The sequence below is a fragment of the Stenella coeruleoalba genome, assembly GCF_951394435.1.
Source record: "Stenella coeruleoalba genome assembly, chromosome: 7".
NCBI lineage: Eukaryota > Metazoa > Chordata > Mammalia > Artiodactyla > Delphinidae > Stenella > Stenella coeruleoalba.
The window spans coordinates 57,406,347-57,428,917 of record NC_137153.1 but is presented as its reverse complement, the minus strand read 5'-3'; the positions used below and the strand labels follow the sequence as shown (position 1 = coordinate 57,428,917).

Sequence of the window (22,571 nt, the reverse complement as noted above, 5' to 3'; positions counted from 1 at the left end):
ATCAGCTTCATCTCACCTGTATCTTCTTTCCCTCTCAAAGCCCTCCTTTGGTATTTTGTTTTATTTATTTTTTTAACTCCAACTGGGATCATCTGTGCCAATCAATTTCCTTTGTTCAGAGATCAGTTTTCAGCCAAGCATGCTGTCTTAGAAGGTATTTCCTTCTTTCTTTTGACCCACAAATCTGTTCACTTCTCCAGATTTAAACAATTTTCAATAAACTCCACTTTGCAAGTTTACTAGTGAATATAACATATATATTTTTAAAAAGTCAACTCTTCAAACATTTTTAGGTCCAACTTTCCTATTCTTTTCAAGTGTCTTATTCTTTCTTCCTGCCTATTTCCATAAAGTGACATCAACAGAATATCAGCTGTCTTTGAAATTAACCATTCTTTACCCACAAATTTCTTCACCTGGAGCCCCAGAAGGAAAGGAAAAGGAGGTTGCATTTACTGAGCACTTGCTTTGTTCCAGTCACCATGTGGGTAACTTACATCGAGATTAACCCTTTTTTTCCTTTCAACCATCTTACGGGATCCGAGCATCTTCATTTCACAAGAAAGGGGGAGCTTTAGAGTAGGTAAATAACTAGCTCAGGGGCACATGCTAGAAAATTACAAAGCCCAAACTTAAGAAATGAGAAAGAGCGAGAACATATTTCAAAGAAGTTAATGAAAAACATGGAATAGTTGCTTTTAGTAGCACCCATTCTAGAGGCATTTGTTGATGTTTCATATGAAAGAAATTACGAAGAAGACAAGGAAATGAAGAAAGTGTCACAAGAAATCAAGACCTACTACTCGCTCTTTGGTCTGGGACAACATCAGCAAGGTTAAAGGGGATTTCTCCTCTAACTTGAGAAATGAGAAAGAAACGGGTCATGGAGAGGAATAGAGACACTGCATCTGTGTTGTGTCACCCACAGAACAATGCTGATCCCACCCCACACTGACACATGGTGAGGGCACCAATCAGTTGGGCAACAGTAATTCTCCCTAGGGTGCAAGAGAAGAATTGGGGGAAAATTACTTAGAATATTCCATATCAAAACAACCCCCCCCAAAGTTTCCTATAAAACCTTAATAAACGTGACTACTTAACTGATTACAGCAGATAAGCCAGAATGCATATGTTGCAAATTAAGTGTAAATAATACTTTATTTCATGTACACAAAACAATTACCAGTTACCTTAATATTAGTTGACCATGTCACAAAGACAAAGTTTCTAGTTCCTTTTTACCCTCACAGAAGGCATTTCATAAACACTCTCAAGAGGAATGGAGAAAGTTAAACAACTACAATTACACTCAATTACAACCTCAAACACTTAGAAATACACAGTTGCTGAGAGAAAACAAAAAGGTCTGTGAGTAAGTTGGAAGGAAACTGTGCCAGGCTACTGGAATGTTTCAGCTATCCAAATCACAAAAAGGAACTAGGAGGAAAGCGAAGAGTGCTCTCCATCTTAGAATCCCAGGATTTCTGAGCAGAAAAGAAAATCCTTCTGATCTGTGAAAACGGACTACCTTAAAGACGAGAAAATTGAGATTTGAACCAAAATCCACATGGTTTCACTCATGAGTTCACCATCTAACAATACTCCCCCTATGTCACCCACCACAATTAGAGTCATCAATTATCAGACAGAGAAAAAGTATAAGGGAAAGGCAAACTATATCTGTTTCCAGTTCATCAAAATGTCCCAAGGAAAATACACAGGATGTAAAAGCTTGATAACCTAATTAGGTATAATTCAGCACACCTAGACAATTAGGCCTTTTGATTCAAAAGCCTTAGCAGTCAGCCAACTATCTATAAGCAATCAAAAAATGCCTGACAGAAACAGCAGACCTAAAAATTTTGTTTGGCCATGCCCCACGGCATGCGGGATCTTAGTTCCCCAACCAGGGATCGAACCCGCGCCCCCTGAAGTGGAAGTGCAGAGTCCTGAACACTGGACAGCCAGGGAATTCCCTTTAACTCATTATTACTCCATTCTAAATTAAGATACTAAAATAGGATGTGTACCTTCTGTTTTCAATGGAATTGAAAATTCAAATTGATTTGGAGAATTCCAATTTTATCCTCTTGTCTTCATGCTAGTGTTTAGTGTGCATTTCAACATCATACTTTAAAACAAAGTTCTACCGTGATTTTCATAAAATGTTCACTGTGATTTTGATCTCTGAAACGTAGTAGGACTAAGGGGACATTTTATTTTTTTATTCTTTGTTGCATCTTTGTATACTTTACTCTTAAAGTAATAAAAACATTTAATTTAAAAACAGAGAAAAAAACTAAACTGATCAGCTAGTATTTCTAAACAGTAGGCTGCAGGTTTCATTATGGGATGGTAATTGTCTAGAACTCATCTAAATTTCATTCAGCTGGTGCTATAACAGGAAGTAAGAGGCCTTGAAAGGGACCCTCGAGAATCCCCAGGGAAGCTGGAGCTGAGTGCATATCTACTCTCCTGTAGAGACCTCAAAGGAATCACGGTGTGTGAGAGAGCTATTTACAACTTACTTTGTGTATAATCAGCAGAAACAAAAGATATGACAACAAGCATAAAGGCCTCTCTCTCTCTCTCTCCTCTCAGGAGAATTCAACAAGGGAGGGCCAGTGGGCATTCACTTCAGTGTCAAAAGGGCTTCCAGAAAACATATTTTCCGTGGGGCAGGGAGGAAATATGGCAGGCTTCCTACACACACACACACACACACACGCGCGCGCGCACACACACACACGTTCTTTGTTTACTGAGATCATACATAAAGACTGTTAGGGACCAGATTTCTGAAAAGAAGACATAAAAATCTCCACATTGTAAACGGGAGCTACCGTTCAAAATACTTGAATAAGGTGGGTAAGCAACAAATGAAGAAAGAAAGAGAGGCAGAAGTGATAACTTGGGAGGAGAAACGTGTTACCAAGAAAAGGTCTTATAGAATCTGGGGTGCTTCTTGCAAAGCCAGGGCCCATTTGAACTTTCATTTTATTTTTAAACAGTAAACATTCAGGCAGGCATTTGCCTGATAAGCACTATAAAAAGTCAGGGCCTAAATAAATTAACTAACTTCCATGCCATCTCAACTCTTTGGTGAAGGTGGCCGTAAGCCCAGAACAGTTCTGAAGTGTATGTGTTTTGGTAGCTTCCGTCTAGCAGTGAAGGTATGAGGGAAAGGATCTGAACCCAAGGAGAACTTAGAAAAGAATGGAGACAGAGAATTGGCTTTAAAAAACAGAGAGAGGGAGAGAGATAACCCCAAAAGAGTCCCCTGAGAGGACTCAGGGACATGGCTGGGTACAAGCTCTGTTACATTCTAAGCCAGAGAAAAGCAATAACAGCCTCATGTCAGTGGTTAGATGATACCAAGCAACAAGAGGAAATACTCAGATAATGCAAAGAATTCAGGAAGACCATTCAGTGAAATGGATTTGAAAATAAGCTAGCCAGGAGCACTTGTGACAAAGAGCAGATAAAGAAAGAAATTAATTACCCAACACTGTAAAGACAGGGATGTATGTTAAATGCAGTGCGGCAAATAAGTGAGAGGAATAAATAGAAAAAGAAGGTGAGCTAAAGTTGCTGGATGTGCAGATAACTTCTATCTTCATTTTTCAGGTGACGATTTAACTAAAGACAACATTCCAGGCCTAAGCCTTCCCAACCATGGAGCCCCAGGCCTTAGCCGCAGAAGGGCCACATATACAGAACCTAAAGCTTAAGAATGAAAAACACCACTTCATGATCAGAAAGGAACGGCTGAGTCAAAACAGTATTTATGCAGCTGCCAATACAGAATGGCCAGAAATATGCTGGTTCTTAGAGAGGCCTTAGATGAGGCAGGGTGTTGGAAGGTGAGAGGATGAGCAAGATGTTGCAGAAGAACTGAATAGCACGGTGGACAGTCCCCTCTGAGCCATCCCAGAACAATGAACTACAGGATCAGGGTGGGAGAAGAGAGAACAGAACAGGGTTAAGGATGGGATTCTGCCACTCAACAGGCTGACAGACACGGAAGACTACTGGTTGGGGGTGGGTTGCAAAGCATCCTCACAGGAGCCAGGAACTAAGTGAGGTTCGGTCTCTTTCTGCCTCGAGGGCTGGTCCTCTTGGGGGAGCTAGGGCCCTGGCCCTGTGATGGGAGCAACCACTGCAGGTACAATTACAGGAGATTTTCAAAGCCACAAACAACAACAAAAATACCTTGTTTTTATACTGTGAAAGGCAGGATAAAAGATAAAAATCTCTCTTCCCTGGTGACACCCTGAGGAGCCTGATGGACCATGAATAATGCTAAAATTACACAGAATCTTTCTTACAGAGCCTCAAAGGGCTTTACACAAAATATTTATTAATTCCCCTATCAGACAAGTAAGGGGTGGGGAGGAAATTTCCACCGCACTCTTTTTATTTTTAAATAAGAAAACTGAGGCCTATCACTATGGTCTCCCCTCCACATTTGATAAGTTGGACAGAACTGAAATGAAGACGTAGTCCTCTGAACTACCATGCTAGTGCTTTACTAGAAAAGTCTCCTACCATTTGATAGAGTTCACCTATTTCTCCACTTCTTGTTTTATGTGGGTTTTAGCACTGAAGAAAATGAGGATGAAGTTATTTGCACCTATGCCATGGATGGACTTTATACTCAAGAAAGAAAAGTACAAAGTGAGATTATTTTCAACTGGTTTACAATCGTTCTTGTCATTCAGCACGTTGGAAATTGAACACCCCAGGTTGTTGCTCATGGGCATAAACATCGCCAAGTCTGATAACTGGCATTAAGTGAAATTTCAAATATATGTATGTATATATATGCCCAGATAAACTTTCTTTCTGCCCTCAAGTCTCACCTCTAACTATCCTAAAGGCAGGTAATATGCAACGAGCACTGGCTTTGGAGGGAAACCTCTGTTTTTAACCCCAGCTACAGTACCTTGTGAAGTTGGTCAGTTGATTACCAATTCAGAGCTTTATTTGCTGTATCTGTAAAATGGGAGTAATTATATTTACTGTGTAAGGTTGGCAAGGTTGAAGGACATGACACAGGTAAAACACCTAACTAAGCAGGCTGTAGGTACACAGCATAGGTAATGATACTTCCCCAGATATCTCCCTCTGCTCCCCAGCACACCATTCCCATCAGGGCTGAGAAGTTTGAGACAGTGAGGGAAGGAATTTGGTGTGTGTGGGGGGGTGGTGGTGGAAGCAAACTCAAGTGTCAAAGGAATAATATAAGCAATTAGGGAAACTGAAAATTATACCTATTCAATTGGTCTCAATTAGGGGCCAGCTCCATCAACTTGTAGACGGCTTCCTAGAACACTGTGTTGACGAAGACTATGAAGATGTGTCTGGGCTCTGAGAGAATGACCACAGAAGTCTTCTCTGGGGGAAGTAGTAAGAAGAGATACATTTCACTCCCTGCCACTCCTGCCCCCACCAAGGCTTTTCCAATGAAAACATAGGCAATTTTCTGAGTTCTCTTTCATGCTAGTGGCTTGACCTATGAATTAAAAGTAAGGAATTTCCAACACACACGACTATACATAAAATAGATAAACAACAACAACCCTCTGTATAGCAAATGGAACTATGTTCAGTATCTTGTGATAATCTATAATGGAAAGAATGCGAAAATCAAGGGTGTGTGTGTGTGTGTGTGTGTGTGTGTGTGTGTGTGTGTGTGTGTAACTGAATCACTCTGCTGTACACCTGAAACACTGTAAATTAACTACAGTCAAAAATAAATAAATATAAGATGAAAAAGTAAGGAGTTTCCAGGGAGCTCGTGAATAAAGTCTGAGGAAGCCCTACCCTTTTGGAAAATAATAACCCAAAACTAGACAGCAAACTGATAGACAACCAACAGTCTAGGTCAGTGGTTCAAGGTGTATTCTCAGCCCAGGAACATTATTAGCATCACCTGGGAACTCCCTTGAACTGCAGCTGCAGCCCCACCTGAGACCTACCTGTGACAGACCCCCTGTGGGGTAGAGCCCAGCCAGGTGGTTTTACAAGCCCTCCAGGTGATGCTGATAAGCATGAAAGTTTGAGAACCACTGGCCTAAACAAACTTGAAAATCAAAAAAGACCTGGCAAGGCAAAAGTTTTCTAGATGATAATTTAGTTTTAGAAGAGATATGTCTGGGGGGTGGGGGAACAAGGGAAGAAGGAAGAACAAAGAAGCAAACATCAGGGCATAAGATCCAGGATCTCCCAGAATCTGACTCTGTGAAGGAGAGTCGGTATGTCAAGAAAAAGCCTAAGTGAGCAAGCCGCATTAGGAGCAGTGGTATGGGCAACTCCACAGATGCTGCAAAAATGAGAAGGAAATAATTTGGGGACAGACAATAGCTTTAGCATTCAAACTAAAAAGCACTTTAAAAGGACCCATGTCACCTTGAACTCAGCCACTGGGTTTGCTCCACTCAGCTTGTCTCCCTGATTCTTCACAGAGATCAAGAATGAGGATGAGGGCTTCCCTGGTGGCGCAGCGGTTGAGAGTCCGCCTGCCGATGCAGGGGACACGGGTTCGTGCCCCGGTCCAGGAAGATCCCACATGCCGCGGAGCGGCTGGGCCCATGAGCCATGGCCGCTGAGCCTGCGCGTCCGGAGCCTGTGCTCCGCAACGGGAGGGGCCACAGCAGTGAGAGGCCCGCGTACCGCCAAAAAATAAATAAAGAAAGAAAGAATGAGGATGGGGACTTCCCTGGTGGCGCAGTGGTTGAGAATCTGCCTGCTAATGCAGGGGACACAGGTACGAGCCCTGGTCTGGGAGTATCTCACGTGCCGCGGGGCAACTACTGAGCCTGCGCATCTGGAGGCTGTGCTCCTCAACAAGAGAGGCCGCGATAGTGAGAGCCCGGCGCACCGCGATGAAGAGTGGCCCCCGCTTGCCGCAACTAGAGAAAGCCCTCGCACAGAAACGAAGACCCAACACAGCAAAAATAAATTAATTAATTAATAAACTCCTACCTCCAACATAAAAAAAAAAACAAAAAAAAAAAAAACAACGGAATAAGGATGAATTTGGGACTTCCCTGGTGGTCCAGCAGTTAAGACACCATGCTCCCAATAAAGGGGGCCTGGGTTCGATCCCTGATCAGGGAAGTAGATCCCACATGCCGCAACTTAAAAAAAAAAAAAAAGGTCCCGCAAGCTGCAAACGAAGATCCCGAGTGCTGCAACTAAAAAGAGCTGTGCAGCCAAATTAATTAATTAATTTAAAAAAAAAAGAATGAGGATGAATTTATCTCTAATGAGGGGAAAGAGACAAATTTCAAGCCATGATCACCAAGAATTTTTTTTTGAGGGGGTGGCATTTTTTAGAAAGGAGTTCACTTTGGAAGAAAACAAGTGCATTTCACTTGATCTTACTTCATCAAAGGCACAAAATGGGGGCTTCCCTGGTGGCGCAGTGGTTGAGAGTCCGCCTGCCGATACAGGGGACACAGGTTTGTGCCCCCGTCCGGGAAGATCCCACATGCCGTGGAGCGGCTGGGCCCGTGAGCCATGGCCGCTGAGCCTGTGCATCCAGAGCCTGTGCTCCACAACGGGAGAGGCCACAAAAAAAGGCACAAAACGGGACAAATCAATGGGGTTGTTTTTCCCACCCTAAATTTCACAACACTGAAAAGGAATGAAAAAGGTATATGTGAGAAAGCAGAAAAGGGAGTTTGAAGAAAGAAACATGATAGAAGAATGTGTCACACTCCAGACAGTGAGAGAACAAATATTACCCTCCCAAAATTCAACATCCCGTGTTACCTCTTGAACCACCTACATTAAACCTATTATGGAAAAAGAAAAAGTTTAAGTTGCCATACAAGGAGCAGTTAAACTAGATTTAACGCACAGCGGTTGTCTAGAGAAGCAGATTCCTCTGGACTAGCCTCTTGCCCCATTTGACGTGGGTTAGACTTATTATGAAGAGCGAGACTGAAGGCAGGCCACAAATGGTACCAACAGACCAGTGGAGTTCCGGGGTGCCGTAACCAGGAGAGCTGGCAGGGAGCCATCACCACACTGCCAAAGCGCACAGTGCAGTATGCCCAAGACCAGTGAAGCAACATGCTTCTCCCTGCGTGCAAAGCTTGAACATAGGTAATGATAAGAAAGGAAATGAGAAGGCAGATTCATCCCTTCTGTTCCCTACAATAAAAACTCTCCCAACTCAAACATAAGTCATACTGTGCATTGCACAATCGCCCCTCCAAACTTGCTGAGGACCCCAGACTAAAAAGAGAAAATGCACAAAAGCACACGAGTTTGATTTCTTTGGGAGACCCACCCTCCCCGCTTCCCAATCCTAGATCAACTGGGGTGAGATCTAAGGAAGGTGAAAAGCTGTACACAGTATTCTGTACCAGACAGGTATCAAGGGAACCTAAACCTCTCCCGCCAATGGCATCTCTCTGTTACTGAGGGTCTCAGGAAGTAGTGAGAAGATTAAGTAAAAGGGACTTCCTTACACTGTCCTTGGGGATCTTACAAGGTATTTCTTCAAACTGAACATACTTTACTCCTGAAATCTAGTGGCTTTAGAATCTAAAAGAGGCTTAGTAGACAATAGAACACTTTATACATGATAAAACACATGGTTTTTCATTTTGTGTGTTTTTGATATTAGTAGTCTCAAATAAAGATAGAGCTGTTTATGTCAATGACTTATCATGATAAGAAATGCTATAAAATATCATTTTCTCTCTACATGCCCTCCTTTTAGATGTGATGCTCTCCCCTGGTTTCATCTGCCACCTGTATGGGAACAATGCTCCCCAATCCCTATTCCTTACCTCTCATGTGAGCTCTAGTCCTGCACTTTCAAGCTCCCACTAGAAATTTCCAAGTATCCAGTTAACACCTTGAGCTAAACAAGCAAAGCATATGGGTTCACTGCTATCCTTTCTTTACTACAGCTCTATCCTGACTTGGGTTTTTTTGTTTGTTTGATTTTTTTTTTTTTTTTTGCATTATTATCACCAGAATCCCATTAACAAAGACTCAGAACCATAGATCATGATTAAAAGCCTTCTGCTTATTTCCCAAACCCAATAAACTCTGAAAGCCTGTCTATTTTTTCCCTTCCCATCCCCTCAGCTGTCCTCCCACACACCTTCCAGATCATTTCTCTCCTAGATCATTTCTAACAAGAGCATGCTCAGACCTTTGCCATAACCCTTACGTGATTGATAATCCCAACTTTATCGCTCCACACTCGTCAACCAGGGCCACATACCACCCCTTCAACTGTCAAACATATTCTCCTAGACGATGTTTAGAGTTCCCCACAAATTACCAATTAACGAAGTTCCATCCAGGCCCTCTACAACCTAGCTCTGCCCTGCCCGTTCCAGCTTCATCTCTCCTCCTCCTTCACTGACAAATACGGAACAGAGTCTAATTAGACTTCTTAATGTCTCTTGCTTACTGCTTTGGGCTTTCCCAATTTGACACAGTTCTCACACTGCTCTTTTTTTGGAATACCCTCTCCTGCACTAAACTTTTGAACACCTCTGTATTTCTAGATGCCACTCCTTCCACAAAGTTTCCTGATACCCCCAGGCAGAAGAGATCTCCTTCCCAGCATTCTACCACTGTTAGGCCCGTCAGCACTATACAACGGTAGACTTTAAATACACTACATGTTTTCCTCTTTAAGGGCAAGAACTAACGTGCTTCTCCGTTTGTTTTTCCCCACAGCACCTACCAAACAGCTTTACATACAGCAGATACTCAACAAATGCGTGCAAAATAAATAATAAATAAATCTCTTAAAAGTCACAGTGGCACCAGTGACCCAATGTTACAAATAGAGTGATTTTTAACTATATCATTCTGCCACCTGATCCTCAAGAAATACCCTTAGGGCAGTTAGGGGCCAATAATTCCTATTTTATAAAAATTCAAGATGCAAGGAGGTTGCTATTTATGCACAGAGCAGTCTTCTGAGTGTAATTTAGCCTGTAAAGGTCCAGTAACTAATTCAATGTCACCCTGTTGATTTGTGGCACATTTCTGCTGAAATACTTCTGTTGCTAACTTTCCTTCTGGCTTACTTCAGGATACCTCGAGAACCTTACCCCATCAAAGCAATCTTCTACAGGTAAGAAAACGCACAACATCTCCTCTAAAATCTAAGTTTTAGGGGTATTTCTCTGCCCCACAAGTTGTCAAAAAATATACACTGGCATATATAGCCTCTTAGTTTAAAATTTACTAGGCTTCAGAGTAGGGGAAGGTGTGAAAACCTCCAGGTATCGAGGGGCTTCCCTGGTGGCGCAGTGGTTGAGAGTCCACCTGCCGATGCAGGGGACACGGGTTCGTGCCCCGGTCCGGGAGGATCCCACATGCCGCGGAGCGGCTGGGCCCGTGAGCCATGGCCGCTGAGCCTGCGCATCTGAAGCCTGTGCTCCGCAACGGGAGAGGCCACAACACTGAGAGGCCCGTGTACCGCAAAAAAAAAAAAAAAAAAAAAAGGTATCGATTGCCATATACTTGGAAAGAAGGTAATCAACCCATTATACTTCCCTGAGATAAGAAGACATTTCTAAGATACTATGAGAGCAGCTTACAGACAACTGGGGGTAGATTTCCAGCCCTCATCAGTTTCTGCTTTGTTTCAAGCCAGGAGTAAGCAACTACACCCTCTGAGCCAAATGCGAGCCTGCTGCCTACTTTTGTAGATAAAGTTTTATTGAAATACAGCTGTGCCTATTCCTTTATGTATATAGTCTACTGCTGCTTGCGGCTACAAGGACTGAATTGAATAGTTGTTACAGAAACCACACAGCTGCCTAAACTATTTACTATCTGGCCATTAATAGAAAAGGTTTGCCAACCACTGTTTTAAGCTATACAAAATTATACTTCTTTCCCCATGAACATCACTTTCAAGAATTCACCTTTAGTAAATAAGAACACAAGTGCAAACAAGAATGTTCATATGGAAGCACTACTCTCTGTAAAAGAAAAGAACTGGCAGCAACCTCAACGTCCACAAACCAAGAACCTGTTAAGTAAATTATGGTACAACGATATACTGAGAATCCATTAAAAATTATGATGGCTATCTTTACTTACAGACATGGAAAGATATCTATGACATGGTTGAGTTAAAAAAAAAAAAGAACTCACATATCCATAATCCTTTTATATAACTAGCATCTATCCATATATCCGTATATATCTGTAAATGAAAAAAAGATGACTAAAAAGATGTTAATTAAATGGTTCCTTAGTGGCATCCTTTCAGATAGTGTTTACTCTTTGTAATTTTCTTAATGAGATCTTCACCGTAAAGATGTACTCTTTATAAGAGCTGTAAAAAAAATCAGTTTACAACTTTTAAAAGTTAAAGTCAGCATGTTAAGTTTCGGATTTACGTTTTATAAAAAGAACAGGGTTTTTGGTTTGCTTGTTACCATTTCTAATTTACCTTTTTCTTTGTTTTAAACACAGAAAGGCTCTTAGATTCACCAATAGCCTGCACATCTACAAAGCAGCATCCCCACAGAATGTGGCATCCTCCTGACCAGACTGTAAAAGTCCCCTTACGAAAGCATGCATGGGTTAGGAGGAATAGGTTAACAGACCAGTCCCTCGATGGAAATGTATTAATTCAATCAGTGTCTTGCTTCTGGATTACCATAAAAAGGTTCATAAAGTACCCAAAAGCCACATAAGATTTTAGAATTATGCCACTCAATGACTGATGCTCAGTGAAGAGTAAGAAAAGGGAGATTTTTCTCCGCTCTCATTTTCTTCAACAAAAGTAAGCTTCTGCAAGATCGGCACGAGTATTTTTTAAACTGGTAACTGAAAAGGCTAAGTGTGCACATGATACAATTATTAAGAACCCAGTACCACCACTAATAAAGAGATGCTAACTGAACACTGCATAAAGCTTGCAAATTAATGACAACAGGAACAACAGAGGAAGAAATTGCTAACAGCAGCCAACACAGCTCACCCTCTCTGTGCAGGACTTCACAGCTACCATTTCTAACCCTCATTTTATAAATGAAGTAAGTGAGTTTCCAAAGTCACATAAAGAAGGGGTAAATTCAAGTGCAAATACATCTGGCTTGAAAGCCTATACTCTTCCACCCATGCTGATAAACAGAAATTGTATTTCTAGTGAAGTACTATACAAAATCCCAAAATAAATGTAGCAGATGAATAAACTTGAAATTCCTGGTTTATAAAAATATTACAAAATTACCTTGTCAATTAATTTGTTTTATACGCAATTTATTTAAAAACAGTATGTGTTTTTTTAAACAGTATGTTTTTTAAACATTTTCTCAGAGTTAAATCTACCCATATTCTCCATCCTTACCTTTATTCATGTATGCATATGATATGTGTATATCTTTTACAGATATACTATAGCATTATATAGAGCACAACTTTTTAATATCGTCAAACTGAAGGAGAGTCTGTATATATTTGTGGACACAGACTTCTGTTAAACATAAAGCTGTGCCTTGGTTTTTTATGACTCTTCCCACAGTAAAATTACTTCACTGCTCTGGATTAAACAAAATCTGTGCCCTGAAAATTAACATGTGCTGTACAGTGATATAATTAAAAATTGTTTTTACATTGGTATTTACCCCCACTATTTTTCTCTTAGGTATAGCCTCTTCTCAAATTAGGTAGAGATTAGGCTTTCCTGCGAATTCCCCATAATTGCACCTCCAAGTTCAAGATGATGAACAAACCCTTTAACTCCCAGACTAAGGAGTTACGCTATGCCTCCTTCTTGGGGGTGTAGAGGCATTAGACTATGGTTTTCTAAGCAGTTATTCCACGGATCCCTAGTAGAAGCCTAAAAGATAGGACTCTGCAGCTAGACCCTTTTCATCTAGAGCAGCTCTAATTTTTATCCGTTCTGCATGTTGGCTTCCTGTAAAATTTAATCTGAAAGGAAAAACAAAAAACGGCAGGTTCAACAACTTTTATTCTTTTTTTTTTTTTAATAGCCGGCTTAAGTTATAGACGGATGAAGAATGTGGGAGAGGAAAAAGCAAAGACTTTGGGGGTCAAACTTGCTGGATACAGGTTTGAGACCTTTATTTCCTCATCTGTAAAATGGAAATAATTGTACCTGCCCTGAATGCTTTTGCAAGAGCTGAGAAAGACAAAGTGGGCACCACCCCTAGCACACTGTGTGAGCTAAGAGGTAGCTATGAAATGATTCGTTTCTAATCCTCATTCTTTTACTCTTAGCAACAGGTGGAAAGTAAACGCTAAGCCAAATATTTATTTTAGATCTAAGATGGAGTATGTTCAAACTATTGTTGGCTAAGAGAAATGAGATGTTAGGCAAAATAACAATGCTAATCAAAGACCATCTATGACAACATTAATGTACTACTCATGAGAACACAGTTACTTTTGATAAAAAACATAATCCAGATTTAAAAACAATAAAAGCAGCATATTTTGCTCCACAAATATTTCCCAAGCCGTTAACTACACTTAAGGCATTGTGCAAGACTGTAAATGAAGATAAAATATTACCCCAATACACATGTAGGTTGCTTGCTATTATTTTCATTCTACTAAAAGGTGTAAACACTATTCGCTTTAGTGTGACCCTGATTCCATGAATACAAAGCCAGGGATAGAGGCCAGGGTGCCTGTATAATGGAACGTCTAGCTCTGTTACCAAGTGCTAATGATAATGAGTATCATAAAGCAGGAAGCTTTGATTCAAGCAAGTGATTAGAACTGATGATACAAAGGTAAACAGAGCTCAAGAGAATTTGCCAACTTGGCTTCTAGTCTATCGTTAGCCATAACTGATATCTCAGAAATAATAGCGTTGCTCTGACATCCAGGAAGGCCATCCCAGTGAGAATTTTGCAGAGTGGCAAAAATACACGACTAATGGATGATACAAGTGATTCTCAAAAAAAAAAAAAAAAAAAAGAAAGTTGCCTGCCAATGCCTAATACTCCTTTCCTACAGATAACTGAAGAAATTAAAACTTTTTAAATTTACCCCCTTTTTTACAAAAATTGAAGCTTTCCAAGGGACGCTTGCCACAGGGCAAGCTCAAAGAATAGGATCTACAGTTTACTGAACACCTACTAGGTACCTGAGCTTCACAGGTGTTTTCTCATTTCATCTTCCTGACAATTTCTCAAGTGTTCTTTTCCCCATTTTAACACTGAAGAAAGTAAAGGTTAGGGATAAAGTAACTCACCCAAGGTCACAAGACTAATAAGTGACAACAACAGAATCTCAACTCGGGACCAATCTTTTAACTCCCCCAAAGCCCTCAACTCGCACCAGAGTTCTGCAATGCCAAACAATACTGGCTGGTACAATGGGAAGAGAAAAATGCTGAAAGAACAATTATTAATATTTTAAAGAAAGCTTGATTTTTTTAGGGAAAAGAATCCTAAGTCAACTTTAATTTTCCTATTAAGGAGACATGATACTGGAGTATTTCCACTCTTTCCCTCTTGGATTATAAAGGGAAAATTTTAATAAATTGGAAAGGTTTTGAATACAACCACAACATCCTTTTTATAATCAAAAACTGCTTCCATAATCAGGATAACAATTTTTTTTTAGATAATCTAAGCATACGTGATAGACTTTTTTCTCAATTTGGCACTGCTGACGAGTTTTTCTATTTAGGAAAAAGAATTAACTTTGAAATTGGCTGTAAGGGAAAAAAAAATCCAGCGCAAAGTAAGTTTAATATTCCTCTGAAGAGTGCACTTTAAAATTTGGAACTAAAAACAAGAATCACCAAAAGAAAACTTCCATCACCACTTTATTACATTCAACAGAGTAAAAAGAATTCTTAAAGTGAGTATTCTCTAGAATGTAACGGAAATTCTAATGAATTCATCAAAAATTTGAAGTGCCAAGTCCACACATAAATCTTGATTTTGCTATAGAGTTGACTGCTTGTTGGTTTAAGACCTCCCATAAACTATGTGGATCTATCTGTTTATAGATAATAAACCATCTATGGACAGCACTAATCAGATTAGACTCGAGGTCTATCTTGACAAACCATCGTTTTACAGAAATACATAAATCATGGACCAAAAACTCTATAAACATAGCACATGGCCCCACTTATAGCTTACTTTTTTGTGGCATATTCTTGACTTAAATTTCTGTTACATAACATTTAAAAAAAATTTATCAATGTAAAACTATCCTGGCTTAACAACTCTAAAAAGTTTTTCCTTGTGTTCATTTGGCAGTTATCAGAGTATGCAAGTACACACAGGCACACACACATACACAACTCTGTATATTATATATGCATTATTAAGGAAGAGAAAAATGACTTATCACAAGAGCGTGAAATCAAAGAAAGTATTAAGGTTTGAAAGTGAAGAGAAACAGGTAATTCAAAACTAAATTCAAATTATGATGATATGTTTACTTAGGTAAGCGCAAGATAACCCACACATCTCTTATTCACAGGGAAAAAGTCAGACACGTGAATATTCTATAAAGTCCCAATGCAAAATCAGAAGGCCGTCCCATACATCCACATTTTAATCTGTTATAAATTAACTTGAGTCAGATCAAATCATGAAGCCATCCTGACTGCTGCATGTAACATGCACAATTACAACCCAAGTCAAATCGTACACACCCTCAGTAACCATACCTCAAACAAGTGGAACAGTGAAGGAGCAGGCTAGAGTTTCCCCTGGAGAGGGACAGGGGTCAGGGCAATCTGCAAAATGGCTATATCTGAGACAACTGCAAAACCTGAGAATGTCCTCAAACCCTAAAGATGCTCACAAGGCTTCACAACAAAGTCTCTTTTACAAGATCCACAGCCCAGATGACCTGCATCTTTCAAACTGTCCTATTTCCAGAATTCCTGATTTTAAATCACACTGGAAACCTTTGGCTGAAACTGAACTAGAATGGTTCTGCTTCGCCCTTCTAAACACCAAGGAGGGGGGAAGAACAGTGCCATACTTAATCCTGTTTTGTTTCAAACTCTCGGACCTTCTGCATTCCAAAATTGTATCCCTCTGACTAATATAAACCGTTATGAGAGAAAAGGTTTAAAAAAAAAAACCCACACACCCCAAAGCAGCCAGTGAGAAGGAATGAGGGAGTAGTACTGGTAACATACGGTACCATGAGCTGCAGTGGCCTCCCCGTCAGTGGTGCAAGGGTCACAGATCACTCCTGGCCTTCGGGCCGACAGCAAAGCACAGCCCAGGGAGGGGGGGACAGGGACCGGGCGGGGAGGGGCCCCTCACTGCTCTCGGGCAGTTTACACAAGAAGGCAGCTCAGCTCCTTTCTGGCGCATTCCTCCTCTCTATCTCCCAACCTCTCTGCATGTGTCCTGCCGTATTTTCTTCAGCTGGTAATTGTCCGGATGGCCAGACTTTAAACAGCCACAGTTTAGGAAAAAGCGAAACCCTTCTAAGTGACCATCACAGCAAATCAGCTTCACGCTGGTGGGTAAAATTTTCCAAGGGAAGTGTTCTTCTGATAGTTCCTGAGTCTCTAAGTGCCCCCCCCGCCCCCGCCCTCGCGGGCCGCCACACACACTCCCCTAGAGGGCGAAATGCACTGTGGCAATAAAACATTCATGCGACTTGGAATTTTAACACAATGCCATTTCCCTAGTTTAACCTGAAAGGAATGCACTAGTCACAACAGACTACATCATCCTGCCATTAAACCCTGCCAAGGAACCGCTTTTTTGGCCCTCCCGGGCCAGCTTTGACGGGAAAGGAGCACACAGACCCACACACTGAGCACAGAGGGGCCACCTCTGCTTCCTTGGCAGGGCCCAGCAACACCCTACTCTTGAACGTGACCCCTGACCCCTTGCATTGTGACCGGCTTGTGATGCGTGTGTCACTCTGGCACTTCTGCAGAGCCACACACTGCGCTGGCCATTGGCGGCTCCCTCTCGACAGGACTTGGGCCGACGCCAGAGGTTCTCTCTTATTATTAGTGCTACTATTGAAAGGCTCGTGTTGAAGGTGGGGAGGCTTTTGCCTTGTGCTGGAGAGGGGTCTGTTTCTCTTTTTCCTTTGTTTGTCTTAGACTTTTTAAAAAACAAACTCTGCATTTGCATTCATAATTAGGTTATGATTACTGACAAACTGGTTTGCTTTGGGGACTACTTATCAAAGCTGCCAGTTCTTCCGCATTTAAGTGACATTTAATTTAGACTTACAAAATACAAAAACAGAAATTATTCTGACTTCTCTGGAGAATTTTAGAGGAAAACTCAAAGGTGTTGAACTCTAAAACATCCACACTTAACCATTTCATGTTAAAGTACTATCACACAACAATCAAGGAATAAATTAGGTTTTTGTTGTTTTTTTTTAAAAACCCTAGATGTATTGATGTATTACTTGTGCAGAGATGTCTGCCTTCCAAGGAACAGAAGCAACAAACTAAGGGACAAGGAAAAACATGTGTACAACAAATGAAAAATTGAAAATCACATTAAAGGTTTTTAACTGTTTAAAGTAATTTTCAACTCTGCTGTGATGCCAATTTGGCCCTTAATAGCCGATCACAAAAGTATTGATTTTTATTAATTTTGGAAGTTACAAGATACCATAATTTTGCCCCTCCAACATCCTTCTCCCTTTATCCTCAACTTCTCTCTCACTACTAACGTATGCCTTCCAGATTTTTCTACTTTTCTGATTTTTTTTTTTCCTTTTCTCATCATTAACTATTTTCATATGGGGCACTTTCACTTTCAACTTTGCCCTACTATTTTGTCTTCTAATTCATCCTCTCTACTCTAGTCACAGGCCATTCTAAGAAGTGGCAAGTCCCTCCTTCTGGCCCTGACCCTGAACTACAGCCAGGTGAGCTGATTATCCCTGCAAAATGCAGATGTTCCAGCTTTAATCTCCTAGAATGAGGCCACATCCCCTTCCTGCAACAATTGAAGAACACCTTACTTCATCTAAGAGAACACCCAAAATGATGATCGCTATCAGGTTAACATGCACATAGAAAATAAAGCCAAATTGTCTCCTTTAGCATAAATTTTGTCTCCTTAGTAGCTGGAATTAGTCTTAAGCCCCAGTTAAAAGACTTCTTTTTCCTTTCCTTTAAACAGAAATTATCATGCCTTGAAGAGTCATTCTAATCCCAAACCATGTTAATTCTAGCTAGGAGGACAGCAATTAATTTAAAAAAAAAAAAAAAAGGAATTATACCTGACTTAGGGAACTGGGGGTGGGAAATCAAGCCAACAGTGAAGCAAAGATTATCAAATCCTATGTGAAATATTTCCATTTCAAAATGTAAATGCTGAAATCAAACTGCCATTTTAATCTATATGAAACAACAATAGAGACGTTTGATTTTTTCAAGTAATCTAACTTATTACCAATGTATATTCAAATTCCAATTTTTATGTTACTAGAGGGAAATGTAGTAAAACTGCAGACAGCACCACTTAAAGCAATGAGATTAAAATTACAGAGGATAATTTCTATTTAAGTTCAGACAGATACACTTCTTTGCTCATATCAAATTAATCAACACAGTGGTCTCAGAGCATCTTGGCCCAATATTCAGAGAAAGAAGAGTGAAGGTCTGTGATCGTGCACATGCGGCATGTTAAACCTCTCAACTGTGATGCGGTTCCTCTGAAGACCTCTGGAACTTCGAGACACATTGCTAAAAATAAGCAATAACCCATCCCTTATTTCTAAATAAAAAATTGTCAACCGATTTTATAATCTTAATACTGCTATGGTACAGTGATGCATCATGAGAAAGTCATATTTTTACAGGAAATTGTACCAGTACAAATAAGGAGAATCAGAATCAGCCAAAACCTGCTAGAAAAGAAAGTTCTAGCAATAAGTTCACTGAATTGCATAAAGTTGTACAGATCCAAAAGTTTTGCGGAAATACAAACATTTTAGAGGGTACATGTGTATGATCAAATCTGTGATAACCATGAGTGATTTTCATTTTCCTTTAACCAAAAGAAAACAGTACTGTGTTAAATGGCACTTAGAAATACAAATTTTAAAGTTTTGTAAGTTACCTTTTAGCTTCTAGAAAGCAAAATAGGTGAGATGTTTCTCACCAACTCCTATTAAGATGAGCACAAACAAACACGTGTTAATCTGTTCTTCACAACAAGAGTCTACTTGGAGCTACCCACCCCTAGTTGTCCCGCCACCGACCCGTCCCCACCACACACACACACACACACACACACACACACACACACACACACACACACACACACACACACGCAGTTAGACTCGAACCCTGAGTGAGGGCAACCCTCAGAGGCAACAAGATGAGACAGGAAAGGAAGTGTGTGGATAGAAGACGGAAGGAAGAAAAAGGAAAGAGAGAGAGTAGGATGAAACCAGACTGAAAGAAACACAAGCAACAGGAAAGAAAAGGACGAGAGAGACAGAGAATGAGACGGGGAGGAGCAAAATGGAAAGGGAGAGAGAAGAAAGGGGAAACTGCAGGGAAAAAACGGATGGCTGGGGAGAGAGGAGGTACCAGAGGCCCATGACACAACAGTGGATCAAGCAGCTGGCTGGAGATGCTAATTCAGCGCTTTAACAAATCAATGCCACTTGAAAAGTACAATGCGAGCCCTCACTGGGTAGATGTCAGGGGACCGAGAAAATGCATTCTCAAGTATTTCACATTAAGAGGGAATAATGTGTTAATTTATAACTCTTCACCCTCTACACTTGGATTATCTATCTGTGTCAGCGATTTGACTTCTTAAATTTATCAAAAAGGCACGCAAAGGGAGGCAGCTCTGGCTGCACCACTGGGAAATGAAGTTTCAGAAGAGCCTGTCCTGGGCAGCCCTGTGGTTCTTTTCACTTTCCGATTTGGGCTGAAGTGTCAGTGGGGGTGGCAGGAAGGAGTGAGCATTTGAAGGTGAGATCGAGGGAGGAGGGGATCTCCTGGTCCAGTTACTAACACAACGCAAGGCAAGGCTTGCTTGGCCTGTGGTTGATTGCATTAGGTACCATCCGTCAAAAGTGACACAGAAGAAAAGGAATAACTTGAATCAGCAACCCCGAGCTGCCAACATCAGAATTTACTTTACGGAAACTTACTTAAGTCTCTCGGCACACCCAGCGGAAGAGAAGCTGCTGACAATTGGGCTCTAATTAGACAGTACTCTCGCAATGCCACCGGAGCCCCATAGACAGAGCTTATCAACATAGGAAGGGAAGGGAGGGCTAAGTTTATTTTATTTGGTTAGTTCTGAGAAGGGGAAGGGAGATGTTAAAGAACTGATATATTACATCCCAGCATTCGGGAGCCTAATGTTTCTTTCTTCATAAAAACCTATTTTATTAAACAGCAGATTCTCGTAGTCGTTTCCTAATTGTTCCTTAATGTAACTTTAGCCAACTTTTAATATAATGATAGTACAGCTCCTAACCTGAGGGATAGAAAGACTCTTAGTATTTTTTGCTGCCAAAATTAAAGCGTTATCAGACTCAAGTTTTCAGAGTGCAAGCATTGTCAAGACACAAAGGCAAGTGTGTTAAAACTGTCGAATAAACAGAAGAGAGTTTCAAGAAAGTGTTTTAATTAAGGTGACAGCTTCAAAGATATGAAGGGGGAAAGTGATTATTACATACAAAGAAAACAAAAAAATGACCAGATTTTAACTGCTCTGAGTTTCACTTTAAGATTGTTTAAACTACACACAGCAGTGCTTTAAACTGTGGGGATATTTTTATTTGCTACTCGTACAACTGCAACAGAAACATTCTCTTATTTTCCGGACATTCGTATGTAAATGAATGCTGATGAATGGAAATGAGATGCTATACATGATGGGCAACGTGCAACATTTAGTTTCAAAAACACAAAGTTACCTCACTCACTGAAGCTTGAATCTCTTCCCTTCTACAACTGGGCACTAAAAGAAATGAAAGACAATGACAGACCTACTTGTTTCTATTGGCTAAACACCACCTTCCAGAGAACTCGTGACAGAAAATAAACGTTCTTTCCATCTCACGTTTTGCATCTTTTCTATTACACGGCTACTTTTTAAAATGAATATTTGAAGCTGAAGCTGATTAGAAGCTGAAATTATAAATAACCAGAAATTTTACAGCTGCACTGAGCCAAAGGATTAAAATGTCCAAAATAGCGTGATTACTTAATGAATGTTTTATTTCTTCCAAAGGAGAAAATTAATAAGGAATTTCCTAGGTAAAGACCGTAGAGTACATTACTTTCCCTTTTCATATAATCTTAGGAGACAGACCATATATTCTGAATTCCATGCAATGGCAGAGAATCATATGGTATGCATTTCAAGGGCCTCTATGCCCTGAGAGTAGGATCTGTCCTATCCCCGGTTTTTGCATGAATTACCATTACTGTCTGTCCCACCCATGCCACCCCCATGTAAACTATCTATTCTTATCATTATGGTAACATTAATCCCATTCTCCCCTCCCCCACCACACTCACCTAAGGGGTTAAAAGACTTCAGTACATTTGTGACTTGTCAGTGACATATAATACCCGGGTCCTTCATGCAATCAACTTTTACTTGACATGTATTTGCTCATCACAGGACCCGCATTACTACTGGGAAAATGAAGAAAAACCTAAATTAACACTTGACATTCAATATGGTCAAGTCCTTAATTGGCTGGGCTTCCTGAGAAAGCAATTTTCTATTCCCCAAACTGTTCGCGTGTCATGTGTGGAGTGCAGCTCTTGGCCATCACTGCTGTCCCTCGCTCCCTCTAATGAGAGCAGATGAATTAGTGCTACGTGACACGATTTGAACAGGGCTTCCTCCTCTTCCCCTCCCCCCAATCTTTCTCCTATACCAGTGACAGCTGTGTGGCAAGGGAAAGAAAGAAAGAGAAATGCAAGAGCAAACAATCCTGTAAAGGATGATCATTTTTTTTAAATGAACCTTAAATGTCTTGTTGAAACTCCAGAACAACAGGGTCATTTAATTGTGGAGGTGGGGAACAAAGATCAGGGGGATTATCTGGCTATGGTTGATTTCGGTTGTATTAACTGCCAACATGTTTCTTCCATTCCTGGCTAGTTGCAGTACTAGATTGCACTGGTCTAATTAAAATGGAATTTACATCGACTTAAAAAGTTTTTTTTTAAAGGTCTGGAGAATGGGTCAACTAGAAAAACAAGGAACAGCATGAAATGATTATTATTCTAAGAGAAACAAACCCCTGGATTAAAGAAAAAGATCTTTTCAACAAATGTTTAGGTCTTAAGAACCTACAACACAAAACTCTGTCACTATACTCTGCTTTCAAATACTGTTCAGAATCTGAACTTAATGCTAATCACTGTATTTTAAATCATTTTGTTTAGTTCCCTTTGATTGTTGAATGTTTGCAACAAAAGCTATTTGAACACCGATTTCATTCTGTTATTTTGGAGAGAGAGGGAACATAGTCTGCTTAATATGTGCTTATCTAGCTCAATAAGAAACAACTGAGGACTTCCCGGGTGGCACAGTGGTTAAGAATCCACCTGCCAAGGCAGGGGACACGGGTTTGAGCCCTGG

At 40.5% G+C, this 22,571-nt stretch overlaps 1 protein-coding gene across 18 annotated transcripts in view; it reads right to left on the bottom strand.

Annotated features, from left to right (window-relative positions):
* BNC2 (basonuclin zinc finger protein 2) overlaps nucleotides 1–22,571 on the bottom strand; it is a 425,725-nt gene that overhangs the window by 253,297 nt on the left and 149,857 nt on the right. The window contains exons 3-4 of one of the 18 annotated variants that reach the window (XM_079927968.1): nucleotides 21,494–21,613; nucleotides 20,887–20,930 (exon numbers count right to left, since the gene is read on the bottom strand). The exons of the other annotated variants lie outside the window; for them this stretch is intronic. The gene's annotated coding sequence lies outside the window, so the exon portion shown is untranslated. The remainder of the gene's footprint in view (nucleotides 1–20,886; nucleotides 20,931–21,493; nucleotides 21,614–22,571) is intronic. 18 annotated transcript variants of the gene reach the window in all.